The sequence below is a fragment of the Hetaerina americana genome, unplaced genomic scaffold (genome assembly GCF_022747635.1).
Source record: "Hetaerina americana unplaced genomic scaffold, ioHetAmer1.1.p SCAF_9, whole genome shotgun sequence".
NCBI classification, from domain to species: Eukaryota; Metazoa; Arthropoda; class Insecta; order Odonata; family Calopterygidae; genus Hetaerina; species Hetaerina americana.
The window spans coordinates 29,212,154-29,228,505 of record NW_027287538.1 but is presented as its reverse complement, the minus strand read 5'-3'; positions in this window follow the sequence as shown (position 1 = coordinate 29,228,505).

The following is a 16,352-nucleotide window of genomic DNA, read 5'->3' as shown; positions in this document are numbered from 1 at the left end:
CGGGGATCAAGAATCACCCATGTTCATGAAAGGAAGTCATATTTTGATGCATAACTAAGATTAGCTAAAATCAAGGGCGTAGTTTCAAATTGGCTGTCGTATACGAGATTGTTAACCTAACGCACACGTGTCATGTCTTAAAGCTTACAAGTTTGAAGACTGAGTCACCAATTATGCAATCATAGCTCAAAAATTACTCTGCGAGAGTTATGGTAGTTACTCTTAACTTTCCTTACATTGGGTCTTCGCGTAATACCAGGCGTATAGTGTTTCGAAAAGGAAGACATTCATTTTTAACAAAAAATTGTCCTACGATATTCTAAATTAATCCCTACTTAAATTCGACATTTCTGTAAATGTCTCAAGACGATTTATGTAAAACTAGGTCTTGCCATTTGAATACTCGCTCGAGGTAGGTTTGATCGGTTCATTTCTCAGGGTGGATTAATGTCGATCGCATGTTGGCCCCGCGACCAAATTTACCTAATTAATTAAAAGAAAAAAATTAAGAAATCTTGAAGCCCCGTACAATATCAACGGTTATTCCACAAGTTCGTATCCTTTACTAACACACAATACTTATATTTAAACTCACTCTTCTATAATTATTAGTTTTTTTATTTAAGTTTTTCTTCTACAGTTCCTGTACTTCTAGAAATTCATTCTATTTTGTAACACATTAAATTATTTATGGTATATCTAATCCATTTGCTTCTTGTTTTTTTCGTACTAGTACAAGCACTCAAAGAACTGAAAACTTATCAAGGAGTGAGCATGCTAGGAACATTCGTGGCGTCGTCGTTTAGGGACGGATTTATTCGACGAGCAGTGGGAAAATGTAACGAGAGGGGAAGGTAGAGGTGTAAATTCGCGCTGTTGAAGCCGCACTTGGAAAATGCGGCAAGCATTTATTGCCAGGCATAAAGGAGTTGATTAAGGGAATAGAAAGGTGCAAACAAGAATCACTAGGTTTGAGAAGAAATGTTATACTGATAGGGCGAACGAAACGCGGTTAATAGATGAATTAGGATGGGTGACACTCTTAAACACAAAAGTAGACGGCGGAACTACGGCTGGTAGAAATTACTGAATATTTGTCTTAACTTATTATACCGAAGAAATCATTAAGACCCCTCATTATATCTGCAGACTGGGACATTCGAATAAGATAAGAGATGTAGGCCTCAGTACTAATAGATTCAGCTTTAGCCGCGAAATATTTATCTCGGACATATATTCATTTAATAAATCCTGAAGGCTGTTAACCTAACGCTTCCTGGCAGACGCCTCCCAGGATACTCGTAGGGCATGGTGTCGATGAAGGGCGTGTTGAAGCACCATACTGTATATGCACGCACAAATTAAACATGCGTTCGGACAAATAGCAAACACTCATACCTATATCCATCATTCGATAATTATCGTGTTCGACCAACTCATCATATTTTATTATTTACGTTAATTTAGTTTTTTTTTGGATGCTTGGGCTCGATTTTGTTATTGTTGCGTATTGTACGAGAGAAGAACTAATACCTTTATCTGTCTGTGACGGTTTTTGCCACCCTTATTTTATCTCGATGGTCTAGTCTACAAATATAACTTGGGGCCATCATTATTCCCTCGGTATTGCAAGCAAAATTGGTGTTATACGTATTTTTCTCCTGAGGTAGCACGCTATTATCCAGCTTGGCCCCTCACTTTCATTGTGGTGGCACTCCAATCGCTTACTCGTACTAAATGGGTTTCTTTCGTATATATATATAAATTCAATATGCACTCACCTTTCCTTGGATTCACTAATCTTTCAACCTTAATGTTCACCTCGATGACTTCCTTCGCATTCCCGTATTCTCCTATTCCCGGTAACAGTATCATCAAAGCCACCTTGGCGTTCAAAGTTTTGAGTACAAAAGCAATTTGACTTCACCGAATTGTCCGTAGGGCTCGTTACCACTTGTGGTCATTGACCCACTCACTCGGCCGTATTACCCTAAGAAACTTTTCTTACAAAGCGGTCTAGACTATTCTCCTTGAGTTACCGCTCATATAATGTTCTGCCAGAACTATATTCATCACGCATAAAGTTTACCGCACACCTCTTCTTTTTTCCCAACGATTACTTCAGTAAGACTACCTACAACGGTTGATGGTCGTAAGTGAAAAAAATAATAATAAAAGTTATAACGATAAGGGAAAAAAATGCGCCCGCTTTGATGCAGCGATGATATCGTCTTGAGAGAAGAGGGGGGGGGAGAGAGAGAGTAGCAGCCTTTGGAAGGACAGAGGGGAGGGGAGAAAAGGGAGTCTGGGCGTTGTCCTTTCGGAATAACCCGTCTCCTCCACATCTTCCCACCTCCTCCTCCCCACCAACATCCTTTCACGCCCAACGCACTCTCCACCTCACCCCAAAGGGAACACGACTCCCGTCCATCCAACTTTACAACCCGGCCGCCTTGCTAAAGAACTCGTTGCTTAGCAACTTCTACAAGCCCCCAACACCATTCCCCTCCCCCTCCCCACTCCTCGGTTCACCTTCTCTTCTACCCCCTCTCCTTCCTTCCCACAAACCTATCTCTACAGCGAGCCCAGTAATTTTATTTTTTGTATGCCTATTCAATCTCCATTTATTGGCTCCTGATCCTCCCCTTTTTATTGTGTATTAAGACGTGAACCAAGTTCCCCCGGTTAGCATCGCGGACGCCTTCTCAGAAGGCACAATGAGTCCCGAAACATTATTTCCCTTAATATAAGCAAATAAAACTCGCACAAAAAAAGAGGACCGGGCCATATTCGATGTGCATAAATAAACTATGACAATGCTGGCGGAGAAAACATTAAAAAACCCGAAATTAAATTCAGGGATTTTAATACGCCACCAAAGCCGTCCTGACTTTCGGAGTAGTCGCTCGAATAGCGGAAGAGGGGATATTCATATTTGTGTGTGTGTGTATATATACTATATATATGTGTGTGTGTGTATATATATATATATATATATATATATATATATATATATATATATATATATATATATATATATATATATATATATGTGTGTGTGTGTGTGTGTGTGTGTATGTGTGTGCGTGCACATCCACGCACACAAACCAATATATGTGCCTGTTTTAGACCACCAGTTCGACGACCGGTATCCATCACCCGCGAACTATTCCCGATTCAAATCGATAGGTGCCGTGTTTAATCTCAGTGGAGAATAAACGCAATCGTGTAGTCGACTCGGAGACCGGTTTGCAGGTTTTACGCTCCAATCCTGACGAGTTTCTGCGTCAATATATAACTTTGGACGACACATAGATACACTTCTACACTCCACAGGCGAAAAAACAATCAAAACAGTGAGTTTCCATTGGCGATCGGTCACTGAAGAAGGCAAAGACGAAATCGGCCGAAAAGGTGATGGACACGGTTTTTAGGGATACACGCAGAATCATCTAACTCAATTACTTGAGAAAAGGACAAATGATAAAATAAGATTGTCTCGCGTCGTTATAATACCAGTTGAAAGAAGAAATCAAAGGAAAAAAGCTTTCTCCTTTGGCAAAGAAAAAATTCCATTACATCAAGACAGGGTCGCGGTAGACCAGAAGTTCAGGGTTGGACTACCCACTGGAGGGCCCGGGTTCGATTCCCCAAGCCTCTCTGAGTACCTGCAGCTCCACCCAAGCTGTGGGATTTTTCGGGTACCAGATCTTCCTGGGAAACCATAACCGGCATAGGGAAAGGAATTGGCCCCCCCTACCCTGATGTGTGACTTTCGCACGCCGTCGTCGTCGGGCTTTGTACTGGGTGAACTCTAATATAAGCTACCCAACCGACCTCCAGGCTGGTAGGTGATGTGTTTATGGTTTTCCTTTGCATCAAACCAATGTGTACTGCGTACATCTGCGCAGTTTCAATGGCGAAAATATGGAATGAATTACAACATTATCCATATGCGAAATATTTGGCCCGCAGTAACTTTTTTTAAGTTTACTAACTTGAAAATATGGCTCGGCTGAAAACGTTTAGCGTAGAACGAGGAAGTCATCGCCAGCACATATATAGTATTCCGAAATCCTACTTTTTGAACGGTTGAAAAGAGTTAAAAAAACATTGGGCAAAGTATATGGAGCTAATAGGAGATTATTTTGAAAAATTACTTTATTAGAAAAAAATGAAATTACTCAGGCTATGAAACTTATTTAGTTAATAATGTTTGCTCAATGCAATTTGAATAATATGGTTTTAAAATAATTATTGCCAATTTAGATAATGCCATGCTGATTGGTTTTAGGTATTGATTAAATATTTAATAACAGTTATCCTGTGCGACTTGGAGACGCTAAAAACATGCCAAACATTACTCTCGCAATTGTGATTCCATAACGAGCAACGCAGCCATAGTAATTGTCCAGGGGGGAAAATCCTTGAAATATTTCATATATTATTCACTCAAAAAAACAATTGGTACTAGAATAATTTGCGGTTTTTCACACGACAACCTTACAACTTACAAGTGCACCCGCTCAGTTTTAAACGAGGACTCCGGAATAAATACAAGAATATGAAGTATTTTCGGGCCAAATCACCATCTCCGACACCCATCTTCTCACCAAACCGCTGTTGGTAAACGCATGGGGAAAAATAATAAAACCGAGGATGCGGAGAAGGCGAGGGCCATGGGGAAGAGGCGTGCGGAGGAGTGTTGCGGGCAGTTGATCGACAGGAAATTGTGGGAAGAGGCGGAGGGAGGAACGTGGTGAAGGTGGAGGGTTGGTGGGTGGTGCGGTAGGGGAGAAAGGAGGAGGAGATAGGTATCCGGGTGGATTGTGAAGGAGGGAATACGGAGAATTCGTTTTGGCATTTAAATGGACCCGTGAAGAACGCCCGCGATACAATGGCCTGTGCCCCTGCCGCATCATGGAGAGCCATTGATTCCCGTGGATTCATTTATTCCCACCGTGGATCCGCAGGAGGGGACGTCCGCCTATCGCTACCATTTCCTCGGGGGTAACACTGGATTCTCCGTTTTCCATCGATTTCATTGTTCCATATCGGTTTCGCCTGCGCTCTAATAACCCTCCAGGGATTCCCACGCTCCGTCTCCTACACCCCACAAGCCAAGTTATCAACGCTCCCATTACTTAATTAGAGCTAGCTAAGGTTTTATCAGGGAGTTCTGTACATTTACATTAATACAACGCCCTGCAAGCCGCAGCATTGGCATGTAGCCAATGGCTTGAAGTACAGATAGCGATTAAAATACCAAATAAATTGGAGAGAGGGGGAAGAAAAAATATTATCTACGAGTATACACTGAAAGCCACCACTAGGGTGTGCGACAGGAGATGATACCACACCAGGTATAAAACATCGAAATCAAACCTTGCTTAAATGTTAGTCAACAATATATATGAAAAATATTTCAAACAATGGAGGCATTGTTAACTACAGCTACATTTACGAGTGTTTGCGAGTAAAATATTTATATACCTATACAAAATATTTGCTAATAACTACGATAAAAACATTTAAATTAGGGTTAGGAAATAATGACAACAGGCTAAGCTGCTAAGATTTTAAAAGTAATTTTTGTTCACATTGCGCTTTTTTTGCAGTTGCCCCATATCGCTCGCGGAAAAAAGGACTTCATATCTGTCGGTCCAACACGTGATATCTCTAATCCTATTGCGTGAACTCACGTAACGTACCATGATGAGGCTAATATGGCATTTTTCAACATCATCAGAGAAGGGACCTGCATACCATCCGTTCATCACGTATACCATGAGCATCTCGTGAGGATAAATTATTTCTTGGGAAGAAAAAAAAAGGATTCTAATTCATATTATGTTTGCTGAGTCGTTTCGCAGCTTTAAAGCGCCAAAATAAAAAAGTCATTGGTATTATTTATGCTTTATATTTTGTCAAATTGTGGAATTACAGTCGATTTGTGCAAGTTATATTAAAATATCCGAGTGAAAAAGTAATTCAAAATTAATAAACATCATTTAAGATTTTATACAAAAAATTTCATAGATGCTATAAAATAATGTAACCGGGACATAATGTAACAAAACAATACACATGTTGCCTTTGATGCTCGGAGTGTAGTGTTTAGATTTCCTTAACGATCCTCAAAAATTAAACTAAAATATTGAATTTGTAAGGAAGATATGGTGCTGTATGCCTTTGTCGTAAGACTACCTGTTTAAAATTGGTATTATTTCTGTTTCTTAGCTGAAAGGTCATTTTTTGCTTGTCACTGCTTCAAGTGAGCAAAATTTGGGGAAATTTATTGGTGGAAACTTTTGAATGCGACTAAGCTACACATTCGTACATTTTTCATGTCCCAAAACGTCAAATTATAAAATAAATATTAATATTTTGAAGAAGGATTTTGACTAGAAATCAATTATAAAGATTTTTAATAAAAAGTCCGCACGTTTAAATTTTGGTGGGGGGCAAAGACGGGGAAGTTCATTTTAAAAGCAACAGTTCATGAATAACTATTATTGGGGACCACAGTAATTCATTTATGCCTTTATATAATTCCCCATTAGCCCTCCCTCGAATTTATACATAACTCTTGACTATTTTTCCACCGATTTGATTCCATCAACAAAAATCAAGGAACGATAGCGATTATTATTCAGAATTTTATATTAATAAATTCATCGTGCGGGGATTGTTCATTCTAATTTCATAATCACCAGGATCTACATCTACATCTACTTAATACCCCGCAAGCCGCCGCAAGGGCGTGTGGCGGGGGGTTTTAGGACACCACCCGTAATTTAGAAAAGAAAGAGGAAAAAAAACCGCATGCAATAACCACAAAATCATATATCCACAAAAAAAACATGGCATACATTCATGCATGAACACTTATACCCCACACACATGCAAACACTCAATCTACATCTTACATACACATGCACCTGAAAGTATACCTAACAGCTGTGCAGTGTTTAACTTTGCTCCGACTTGCAAATTCAATGTTTTCAATATTTCTAAAGTGACTTCGGTTCCTTACTATTATGATTTCAGATTGTTCGGGGAAAGAATGAGTATTTGTACCTATCTGTCCTGGAATCTATCTCCCTTAGCGGCTTGCGGGGTACTATGTAGATAGGAATGAAGAAATTGGTAGGTACCAGGAAAATGAACAATATGGCCGCTATTATTTAATGAAGGATGAAATATCTATGATGTACATAACCGAACCTCAATAATTATAGGCCCTCCCTATTTGACTTACCACTCTCCTTCTAACCAATTATTCAAAGCGATTGACTCCCAATTGGTCACATTCCATACGCCTACCACAAACCTAAATGAACAGAAAAGAACCTTAAAATATGCTTTGCCCAACATTTGACTTCATATAGGTAAAGTTCCATCGTTACTTATTTAACTACTAACTCGGCCGAAGCCGTTTCATGGGAGTTCTTTTGAATGCTTCTAATTTGAAGGTGGTCCATTAAAAATCCTTTATGCAGCATCGTTGAAAGAGAAAAGACTTATTGAGGAGGGGCTTGGACTTTTTATCTACGATTCTCCTCAAGCTATCAATGGAAAGTATGGCAGGGAGTGATTCGGCATCAGGCATGCAACATCAAAATTAAGTTTTACTTCGACATAAATTGCTAATAAAAAATCGAAATACTGTGGATTATGGAGGTATTGTTAACTAAAGCTGCATCCACTATTGCATTTCAGTAAAAATACTTATCAGCGTATACCAGATGGTCTGTTAGTAACATGAATGGCAATGAATTAGCTTAAGATGAACCCATGTCAAAATTCTAGATTTATTACATTTTGAAAAATTATATATTTTCCTACGTAGTCCTTGTCAGTTATGGAGGCATGGCAAGTCATACAGGCATCAAGGCAAATAAAAATTTTAACGAAGGAAATTACATACCACAAACAAGAAGGAACTCCACGGCAAACGTGACAAACAATAGTGTTTATAGATCAAGAAAAACCAACGTTTAATTGGTGGATTACAGAATAAAAGATCCCTGGACTCGGATATTATTCACATTTTCTCGTTATATTAAGTGTAGACGACACATTGGCAATAAACATGTTCTTAGCTCAGCTAAGCACAGCTCAAGTTTTTCAATTGTTCAACTTCAAATCAGAAGGCTCAAATGCACTTTAAAAATGTCTTCGACGTGATTTGATTTACCTTATGCAAAACTACGATTCAACCTGTGAGAATAAGCTGTTGGTTCCCGCTCAAGAATCCAACGGACATTTCGAAGTAAACTCTCCCCTCTACATTAGCCAACCTGAATACCGGCCAACACGGTTGATGGACGACTCTTCTAAGGCTCGATCCTTGAAACTGTGCGAATTGATCACGCTCGTAGGCCTTCGCGAGCTTAACTTGGCCCGGGTTTCGAACCTGGGCTCATTCCCCAAGGGAGGTCAACGCTCCAATCTCCCACCATCCTCGAGGGAGGTAATGGGGCTGGGGAGTGCGGTTTGGGCCGAAGAGGTGAAGGAATAAAGGCTATATGGGGTGGGAGGGGGGTTCGGGCATAGCTGGACAGAGGGTTCGGGAGGATAGATGCACCCGTGGAGGAGATAGCCTTTCAATTGTTATCGGGAGTGACTGACAGGGCGATCTCCGATCGAAATGAGAAAGTCGGGCCAAGGCCCGTTGGTGTCTAAGGCTTTCCCACGTTCCCGCAGGAGACAGCTCATTGTATGCGTACCCGGAATCCGTCACCTACCTCCCTCCCACCCGCCCCGCTCCCCGATTCCACGACTAACAAACTCCATCGGGGTCTCTCCCGCGGCCCTCGTCTTGTCTGCATCAGGCGCCTAGTGGTGAGGGGCTTAGGATCGGAAAGGGGGCGATAGCCGCCTCGTATCCTCACGATGGTTGTGCAGAATCCGTCGAGTATTTCAGATTTGCTGTCAGGGAGAGTGCCTGTATCACGGATGAAACGACTCAACTATTAAATCTAGAACTATTAATTTAATTATTATTATTATGAGACTAAAAGAAAATGGGGTGTATTAGACGAGTTACGTAGAAATGTATTAGAAGAGTAAAAATGAATTATACTTCTCTTTAGTAAGGCGAAATTAAGAACACGGTACATGTACGATATTTGAGATCCACGAAAGAAAATGTTCATTAAGGAGTTGGAAAAGGATCAGAGAAAATCCGCTAAATTTCTAAAAAAAAATGGGGACAAGAAGGGAATGATCGCGACGGTTATTCTGGACGAGTTAAGTCGGAAGTTTCTTGAGGAAAGGTTAGACTACGAGTTTTAGAAAATTAGAAATCACTCGAATTGAAACAATTACAATATCAATCACTCAGTTTTAAACAAAACGGGCTGCCCTGCGTTGAATCTTCTCAGTTTCCCGAACAATGCCTTTTTCGGTCGGATCCCATACAGTACATGCATACTCTAAATGAGGCCTTACAAGAGTGTGGTAACTATGTTGAGCGATCAATTGAACCATCTGGTTAAATATTACCACCGAGCGATTAGGGTAAATATTAAACCGGATAATTTCATGCTGTTCCATAATGTCTAATTTAACCGTTTAGTTAAAAAAAACTAGAATTATCGAGGTAAACCGAAGTGGGAGGAATTTTTTTTCTTTGACTATGATATGAATATTTCGGCTCATTTTACACGTTTTAATGGCGTGCCAACCTTTTTTGTCTTTTCTTGCAGAATGAAAGGATTTTTGCATTACTGTATGTGCTACTGTGGGTAATGTGTTGCATGTATGTGTTGATTTTGCATGTAGTTGTGTTGCTTTTTACGGGTGGTGACCTAACACCCTCCACCACACGCCCTTGCGGCGGCTTACGGGGTATTATGTAAATGTAGAACCTTGCCTCTGGGTGAACTAAAATCATATCTTATTGGACCCATTACCATATGTCGTATATTATTATTTTATCCGAAAAGTACAAAACCTCAATAAATGAGATTATTTTAGTGAAATATTGAATTCATCCTAAAATTTTCTCTTGTGGAATTGAAGAAGATCCCTTACTCCCCTCTTGGAGAACTTTCACTAATGAATGATGTAAATATGAATGCATGTGTATGTATTTTGTGTATATGAGCGAATTCATAGTCATGAGTATGAATTGATATTTGTGCATAAATTACTGGGGCCCTAAAAAACCCTGCCACACGCCCTCGCTGCAGCTTGCGGAGTATTTTGTACATGTACTTTTAAATGTGTTCGTGAACGCCATTCTGGCGTGATCGACTTCTGATGGTTTGGCAATTAAAACCCCACAAAAGAAGGTACTGGATATATTTCGAGTTAAATTATTTTTTCCCATTTTAGTATTTCATACATAGATGCATATAATTAACACAACCATATTTTTTTGCTATTACCGTCGAGTTTTGGATGTCGGCATGATCATTCTCCTTGACCTAATAATGACGGCAAAACAACGTCTACAAGATTATTGAACTACACTGTATTCCATAGGGGCATGGATGATTTGGATTTAGAACGGGAAATTCTACATCACTGTGTTGAAAGTGTCACGTGTTTTCATATTAAAATTTCGTTTAAAATGCAAAAACTGAGTTAAGTAGTTGGCACTTAAATAAAAAGAGAGGTTCAAACCCGGATCCCTCGATGTCCGGCCGAGTGCTTTAGCCAGTTTGACTATCGAGGCCTTCTCTTACACTCTGGATCCGGGTTTAAATCCCGGTCAAGGCAAATGATGATGTCAGCAGTGTGTTTCGCAGCATTACTCATAATTGCCTTTAGGTCGCCTTATAATTGAAGCCGTTCTTTTTTCCTCATAACTCTTTTTATCTATCGCCCTAGGTTTTGACTAAAATATTATTATCTGAGGGATTGGAAAAACAATACTATGGTCCTTGAATCGCTTCCAACATGCATTCTTGTAGGTGTGATGCCTGAAAACACCAGGAGGTAGACTATTCTACATCCACACCTGGATATTATAAGTAACTTGTCATATCTGACGTGTTTCCGGAGTCGCCTTCAATTTTTCATGGTTCCAGTTTGGACATCCGAGGCCCTGTTGACCTCCAGGAGGGCCTTCTCTAGGGACCCTCGAGAGGGAGAGTGGAGGGAGATCTACGGAGAGTGATTAATATTCTTGTCTTCTTTTACTATTTCTTTTCCTTTTTCTCATTTCAGTTTATCTTCACCTATAACCGAAGTATTTCCCCACATGAGTCACTTAAATGTAAATATGTATTTCCCCGCAAACAGGCAAATCGGATGTATATATTCAGAGAAAATTCGTCTACAAGTAACAAGGAGCCTGCCAGATGTCACACGTAACGAGGGCACTCGCGTCGCTTTTATCTTACTATAGTCTTCGGCATGCATTCACCCTTCCTTATTCCAGCAAATGAGCTACCAGGTATTTTTATTTCCTTGAATTCCTAAGCAATATAGTTAAATTCTAGCATTAGATTTACAGTCCACGCATACGAAGGAAAGGGTGTTTGACTTTTCACGAATCGCAACAAGCTTTGTTTTTAACCCGACTAACATGCAGGTAAGCATACCCACACAATAGAGTTTGTCAGCAAGTACAACAGTGACGTTTAACGGCTGGCTGTAAATATATAACCTTAGTTCAATAAATTATCAAATATGAATAATCGAAAGAGGATTATCTTGAGACGAATAACTGGCAACTCATGACTGTAAAAAGAGTTGGTACTGTGAATCAGAGAACCATTTTTTTGGTGAGGTTATTTATCAAACCTCCAACTGCTGGAGTTATCGAAGGCTAGAAACCTTACATTATGAACACCGGAGATCTTGTTACAATCCCCATAAGTAATATTTCATGCCCTGTAAATATTTTGTGAGAAAAACACTTTCAAAAGCATAGTATCGGCCGCCGTAGTGACTGCGATCCGATTTATTACAATATTTACTTTTTCATAAATAACTTAATAATAAATACTAGTGTTACTTTGAATAAATAAAGAAATGATCAACTTTTAAGTCTAAAAATTGGCTTTTGAGATGCGGGCGTATGGAAGGGAGAAGGTTTTGGGGAGAAATTCGGAGAAAGCAAGAAAAGTTAATGCACAGGGTATTTAGGAGCCATGGAGTTTTAAACTATAATGAGGACTGTAAAACAGAGAGGAAAGTATAGTGGAAGTGATGCTAGGACATTCTTAAAAATTCCTATGGTAACAATTACAGGACACTTAGGGTTAAAATACGAACTTTGTGCATCTTTCTGATCAATGATAAATATATATAAAAATATCATTACGAGGAGGAAATCTACAAAACACGTTTGTTTTCCGAGAGATATTTTGTCAATACGCATCTAAAGATCGTTAATATTTGAACGGAGAAATAAAATAAACTTTAACCATCGTAATGATTTTCTACTGTTGTCCGACATTTGCAATGGTGGTAGATATTTAACATAATTTGAGAAAGTAACAGTTGATAGTAATATTACTACTCTCCACGAAATTTCATGATAGAATACATAAAAAATATGTAAAATAGTTCATAAGTTTAGCAATTGGTTCTATTTCTTTAGTAATGAATTTTTGACGAGCACCACTTCACTGCTGGTGGAAATATGAAGCTTCCTTGTGCAAGCGACATATGCGATCTCTCTGACTCATGTAGAAATCAATTTATTTATCATTGCTATAACTCATCGACGGAATATAAATACAAGCCATTTACCTGTACTCCAAATACATGAAATCAATGCATTCAAACAGGTAAAAATTAGTTTCATTTCCTTCTATAAATTAAGCAAACTGTACAATAACGAATTAATGACTTTCAGACCTTCAACCAGAAGATTAGCAGGTTTCAGACCCATACTATATTTCAAAAAAAAAGTTATGTTAAGCAAAATAATGCATCAAACTCTATTTATGAAAGACTCAATAAGGTAAACGGCTCGCGGACGCAATATTAAGCAGGCTTGCCTCTCTAAATATACCATGAGATGAATAATGATGCCATATTTAGATGGGCAAACGTTAGGAGTCAATTCTAAAGCATAAGATTTGGTTTTGATTAAGTTCTACAAAGGTGTGTATGTCATACTAACATGCTACGGAAATAAAATTGATGAAAATATAAATGGGGCGCCAGTTGAAGATAGGCATTTCGTGATATATTCCCTAATGTGCCAAATAGTTCTATAAATAATTATGTGTGAAGAGTACATGTTAATGGGGTAAATGAAGTGGTAAAGGTAAAAATGACTAGCAATCGAACGCTTAAATAAATAAGACGGGATAAAATTTGTTAATCTTGTCCAAGATTATATCAATGCATTTCATTTTCTTTCGGGATGGATGAGTGACGACAAAAATTAGATAATCATCTCCACAGTTTTACACGGAATAGCCACAACGAGAAGGGCACGGAGGATATGGGACGGAGGTTTGGAGTGTTAGAAAGACGCCGGAGATGATCATGACCTGCCGTCGTCGACGGAGTTGTACTCCTGAGGTCAGATTCAACGGAGTCACGGGGTCCTGTCCAACGCGGCCGAATACCCTCGTCTTCCTCCCCCATTCGGGAGGCCACCCCAGACGGCCACTCACCCCATCTACCTCCTTGTCCTCCCCCAACTGCCGTAGCCTCCAAAATGCCTTCGGGCCCGAGGGGATGAGGGGTTGGGTCAGCCAGACCCGGCGGCGGCGGGACCCTGGTAGACAGTTTGCCGCCGCTGTCTTTTCTCTCTCCCTCGCATCGTCTCCACATCCTCGATAACGGGCGAGATTGTGATGTTGCCACGTCGCAACGTCGCCTCTCTTGTTGACTCAGCACTGTTTAGGTCCACCTTGAGATGTGTGTGGAGGTGCTCACTCCATCTCAAATACCTAGGCCGTCATCTCTAACCCACCGCAGAGGATTCGGGCGGAGACCCGAAGGTCTCAAAGTTCGTCGCAATGTAAAGATGGATGCTAGTGTTCCATTAAAATCGACAGACTTAGCAACCACGACTTGACTATTAAGCAAATTGATTTAAAAATATGTATATATTCAAATATAAAAAAACACTCCAAACCTCTGCCAACAGATTGGTATCATTTTCGGACGTGTTGTTTTATCATGTTCGGTTTGAACTTGAACTTTACTTCCACAGATTTTCTAATCAATAGTGCATATTTTAATGTTAACAGGTTAATGGCTTGGGCACTTGGAATGAAACACTTTTATAAGGTCCACAGAACATTTTTCATCCACCGGCTTAGTTTTCAAACGTAATTCTTGAAAATACTGCGTCACCTATCGAAACCTTGGTCAGGGATTTAAGGTAGATTCCTTTCCTTTAGTGAAAATGCGATGATACCACAATGTGAAGTTTGAATACCTTATGAATTTCAGTCGATGATTTTATTCATTAGACATTTCTGGAAGCATGCTGGACTGAAGACCACCCGAAGAGAAGAATTGCCAAAGACGGAGGAAAAGGAATCACGAAAAGCGGCAAAAAATATCACCAACAATTACGGGTTGAAGTGAACGACAAGACATCGTGATGGCTTAAAGGACGGCTATAAACCAATGTTTTTGATAATCTCTGATGACATTTTCATTTCTCTGGATGTATAAATGATTTCCCAAAAATATAATATGATGAAGAACAACTACATTAACTTGGCCCCCAGGGTAACGAATTATGAGTGATATTGAGACATGCTACCATAGTTTCTAAAGCGGGCTATCTATTGGCTGTCACCGTCCCGTGACCACAATGCGATTATTCGCATTGTGGTCACGCGACGGTGACGTAGCGTTTGCGTTTCTTCGCTTGCACGGTTACTGAGGAGATTCAATGAAAATTGTATTGACAAAGACCCAAGCTCCTCATTTTGGAAAGTCCATAATGTTAGTTTGGATAACTGTAATCAGATTGATGATTAAAAAGATACTAATTTCAAATAAATTAAAATAAAATACATGGAAAGAACTAGCCTTATCATTCTCAGTGAGGAACGTCGAATCATCTCAGGAACTAAGCATGATATGCGGAACTAAAAACATCCCACAAAAATATAAAAAAGCGGGTAAAGGGTAATGTGGCCAATAAAAATGTGGGTTCATTGAAATAGTTTTTAAATTGTAATTAGCAGTTTTCAAGCATCGTTGGCTGCGTTGTCAGTCGATTTATTTATGTAAATTGCTAAACCCTCTTGTGGGCCATGTGTGAAAGTGTACTAGATGGGCAATAATCATACAGAATTGAAGTTTTCCCCATCATGAAAAACAGCTATTGGAAATTAATAAATACCAGTTCCATCCATCGTCAAGGCCGAAGAATTAGTATTGAACTAAATTGCTGTTAACACAATACGGAAATCTTGATAAATTCATAACGAATACGTCGCGCTTTTTGTAAGAGGACTAAGTACAAAATCAAAAAAGGAATTATTTATGTAATATATATAAGGAGCGATAAAAGGAGTATCGTAAATTGGCGCCAGAAAAAAAATTGTTTGCAAATTAGGAATGGAATTTAAAGGTATAGAGGCAATATTATCGCAATGTAGAAATATTCTGATATATTGTTTAAAATGTAGTTAAAATTGCTAGCGAATGTATCCACCCACTTTGGTATACAGTAAATAAGCCGATGCGAGATAAAAACTGAACTTTCCCATGGAATTCAAAACACCATATCAGACTAAGCAAAATATTGTGATCTAGCTGGAAAATATTTATGCACCAGTGATGCATGCTAGCCGCACGAACTCGTGACAGCCTGCAGAGCAGCACGTAGGCGGAAATGAATGTTGTACTTCATGATGTCCAAATACTATTATACTTCTCTATATAATTCATGTTACAATGAAAGTCAATCCAGTCCCGCTAAACCTGTTAGCCCTAAACATATATAAGGTATTAGCCGTTTAAAACAAAATTTGCTTATTCCTTACACATTAATTGATACGCTGGAAACATTTTTATCCCTCCCGCTGTCATATTAGAGTGATAAACGAACATATGTGCCTTGGTTTATCTGCCCCAGTTTTTAATCGTCTCATTTGGAAATGAAGGAAAAAATAAGGTTAAACGCCAAAACACGACCAAGGAGCAAAATATCACTTCCGTTACGAATGGGAGCGGATACTAGAAATAGGCAATCATCTGCAGCCTGCACAACAGCATCCTTTATGGAAGGGACAAAGTTTCGCACGAGCTAAATAAGATATATAATGCACCATATAATTTCGCACCTGCGAGGTAAACTGCACCCACTGGGGGACTTTTTGAATTTTAGAGACTCCCATCTAGAGTACAAATTGATATTTAAAGAGTCCCTGCCATGTTCAATTATTTTCCTATTAGACACCGGG